Raw genomic sequence first — 3,975 nt, forward strand, 5'->3', positions numbered from 1 at the left:
ATCTTTTTGGATTGGTGTTTTTGTTTTCTTTGGGTAAATGCAAGTATTTATTTCTGATATGGGTCATATGGTAGTTCTGTTTTTAACTTTTTGAGGAAATGCCATGCTGTTTTCCACAGTGGCTGCACCAATTTACACATTCCCATGCACAGTGTACAAGGGTTCCCCTTTTTCCACATTCTTGCCACAACTTGTTACTTGTTATCATTTTGATGATAGCCATTGTGACAGGTGTGAGGATCACTTGTCACAATGAGGCTATTTTATTGTGGGTCTGATTTGCATTTCCCTGATGGTTAGTGATGTTTGGCATCTTTTCATGTACCTGTTGACCATCTGTATGTCTTTTTTGGAAAAACGTCTATTCAGACATTTTATAATTGAATTGTTTGTTTGCTATTGAGTAATGTGAGTTCTTTATATGCTTTGGATATTAACCCCTTAATTGGATATATTATTTGCAAATATATTCTCCCTTTCAATATGTTGCCTTTCCTTTTGTTGATGATTTTCTTCACTGTACATAAACTTTTTAGTTTGATGTAGACCCATTTGTTTGTTTTTGCTTTTGTGTCCCTTGTGTTTGGAGTCAGATCCACCAAGACGTTGCTAAGAGGAATGTCACTGAAATTAGCACTTATGTTTTCTTCTAGGAATTTTATGGTTTTCAGGTCTTACATTCAATCCTTCAATCCATTTTGAGTTACTTTTTGTGTAAGGTGTAAGAAAGTGGTCCAGGGTTATTCTTTTAAATGTGACTATTCACTTTTCCCAACACTGTTTGTTGAGACTATCCTGTCTCCATTGTATGTTCTCTGCTTTGTCATAAATTAATTGTCCATGTGTGTGTGGGCTTATTTCTGGGTTCTCAGTTATGTTCCATTTATCTCAGTGTCTGTTTTTGTGCCAGTACCATATTGTTTTGATTACTATAGCTTTGCTATAGCTTGAAGTCGGGGTGTGTGATACTCCTGAAGCTTTGTTCTTAAGATTCTTTTGAATATTTGGGATCTTTTACGGTTCCATACAAATTTTGGAATTTTTTTTCTGGTTCTGTGAAATATGCCATTGGAATTTTGATAAAGATTGCATTGAATCTGTAGATTGCTTTAGGTAGTATGAACATTTAAATTTAAGTCTTTAACCCATTTGAGTTTATTTTTGTATATGATGTAAGAATGTGGTCCAGTTTCCCGAACACCATTTATTGAAGAAGCTGTCTTTTCACCATGGTATATTCTTACTTTCTTTGTCGTATTAATTGACCAAGTAAATTTGGGTTTATTTCTGAGCTTTCTGTGCTATTCATTGGTCTGTGCCTGTTTTTATGCCAATAGCACACTATTCTGATTACTGTAGCTTTGTAATATAGTTAGAAATCAGGGAGCATGATAACACTAGCTTTGTTCTTCTTTAAGGTTGTTTTGGCTATTTGAGGTCTTTTGTGATTCCATACAAATTTTAAGATTATTTTTTCTAGTTCTGTGAAAAATGCCATTGGTATTATTATAGAGGTTGCATTCAATCTGTAGATTGCCTTGGGTAGTGTGGGCATTTTAACAATATTAATTCTTCCAATCCATGAGCATGGTATATTTTTCCATTTATTTGTGACATTTCATTTTCTTTTGTTGGTGTCTTATAGTTTTCAGAGTACAGGTCTTGGTTAAATTTATTCTTTGGCATTTCATTCTTCTTGATGCAGTTATAGTAGGATTTTTTCTTAATTTCTTTTTGTAGTATTTAGTCTACAGAAATACAATGGATTTCTGTAGATTAATTTTATATCTTGCAACTTTAATGAATTCATTTTCTCAGTTCTAATAGTTCTTTGATGTAATGTTTAGGGTTTTCTATATGTAGCATCGTGTTATCTGTGGACAGTGACAGTTTTACTTCTTTCTTTTCAATATGGATTAAAACAAATTTTTTCTTGTCTGATTGCTGACTTCCAGTACTCTGTTGAATAGAAGTGCTGCAAGTGGGCATCCTTGTTTTGTTCCAGATGTTAGAGGGAAAGTTCTCAGCTTTTCATTGTTGAGTATGATGTCAGCTGTGGGTTTGTCATATATAGCTTTTATTAGGCTGAGGTATGTTTTCTTTGTACCTACTTTATTAAGAGTTTTCGTCATAAATGGATGTTGAATTTTGCCAAAAGCTTTATATGTGATGATCATATGATTTTGAACATGTTCCTCTGCCTCCTCATTATTTTTTAGTTCTCTTTGTTTGTTTCTATGTATTACATAGCTCCATTATGCCTTTTGATGTTGGAGAAGTGGACTTACGTCAGAGATGTCTGTAGGTTTCAGCCACGTTTCCCTTTAGCCACCAGAGCTAGTGCTCCACAAGTGTCCCCTGTATGGGCTGTGTGCACCCTTCTGTCGTGGTGGGGCTAACTACTGTGGATGCACTGGTAATTGGAGCTGGCCCTTGGCTTGGCTGGCTATGAGGCCCAGCATCATGTGATTGCTGCAGGTGTGGTAGGCTGTGTGCCTGGCGTGGCTGGGTTGGTGGCCTGATGACACACAACTGCTGCAGGCTCAGTGGTGGGTGGAGCAGGCTCCCAGCACTAATAGGCTAGAGGGAGGATTCCAAAGTGGTGCCCGCCAGTGCTGAAGTCAGCTCAGTAGAACGAGATCACAAAAATGGCTACGACCGGTGTCTCAGTCCCCCAGGAAGAGGGTCCCAGCAGCCTCTTGCCTCTCTACAAGGTTCTCCACAATCAGCAAGTGGATTTGACTTAGGTGCCTTTCAAACTGCTGCCTCTGAGCTAGGACTCAAAGTGTGTGGGATTTCACATGTTCCTTTTAAGAGTGGAGTCTCAGTTTCCTACAGCCCTCTGGAACATAAGCCTTACTTGTTTTCCAAGTCGGAGGTTTGGGGCTCATCTTCCTAGAGCAGTTCCCCTGGGCTGCGAAGCCTGATGTGGGGCTCAGATGCCCTGGCCTCCAAGGAGGAACTCTGGTTGTAATATCCCTCCTACTTGTGGGTGCCCCTGCAGGCGGATGGGTCCTGACTGGGCTGCATCTCTGCTTCTCCTTCTTGTCCCATTATGGCTCGCTCTTTATATCTTTAGCTGTTAAAAATCTTTTATTCTGATCTTGAGGTCATTCTCATAGACAGTTGCTCTGTAAGACGTTAGAATTTTGGTGTGCCTGTGGGAGGAGGTGAGCTCAGGGTCTTCCTACTCCACCATCTTGATCCACCCCCACCCTGTCTATTAAAATGTTAATTTTTTATTAAAAATCTTTCAAAAGTAAGAAAAAAAGACCCCCAGATCTAGAGTGTCTCACTGGTAAATTTTACCAGTTACAAATTTTTTCACTGGTTAATTTTACCAAATATTTAAGGAGTAAATAATAAGATTACTACAAAATCTCTTCCATAAATTAAAAAAAAAAAAAATGAGGAGGAGGGTATAGCTCAAGTGGTAGAGTGCATGCTTCGCATGCATGAGGTCCTGGGTTCAATCCCCATTACCTCCTCTAAGAATAAATAAATACTAAGTAAACTTAATTACCTCCCCCGACCAAAAAATAAGATAATTAAATAAACTTAAAAAAAATAAAATGCAAATTAAAAAAAATTTAAAGACAGTAGTTCTGAACTCATTTTATGAGTCCAGCATTAACTTCAACTAAAAAGGAAAGCCATTACAAGAAAACTGTAGCTCAGTATCCCTCATGAAAATAAACACAAACATCCTTGATAAAATGTCAACAAACCAAATCCAACAATATATAAAAGGATAAAGTATCACAGCCAAATGGAGTTTATCCCAAGAATGCAAGGCCAATTCAGTGTTTACAAAGTCAGTCATTGATATTCACAGTATTAACAGACTGAATAAGAGAATCATGATTGTTTCAGTAGTTACAAAAAAGAAACATTTTGCCAAATTCAACATCCATTCATGATAAAAAGTCTCAGCAAAATAGGAATAGAAGGAAACATCCCTAACCTGCAAAAGAG

The 3,975-nt window shown here is 37.5% G+C and overlaps 1 non-coding gene across 1 annotated transcript; it reads left to right on the plus strand.

Annotated features, from left to right (window-relative positions):
• The first annotated feature begins 3,415 nt into the window (after positions 1-3,415).
• TRNAA-CGC lies at positions 3,416-3,488 on the plus strand. Its single transcript has one exon. It is a non-coding gene; the product is annotated as a tRNA-Ala (tRNA).
• The last annotated feature ends 487 nt before the right edge of the window (positions 3,489-3,975 follow it).

This window comes from Camelus ferus, chromosome 17 (assembly GCF_009834535.1).
Source record: "Camelus ferus isolate YT-003-E chromosome 17, BCGSAC_Cfer_1.0, whole genome shotgun sequence".
NCBI classification, from domain to species: Eukaryota; Metazoa; Chordata; class Mammalia; order Artiodactyla; family Camelidae; genus Camelus; species Camelus ferus.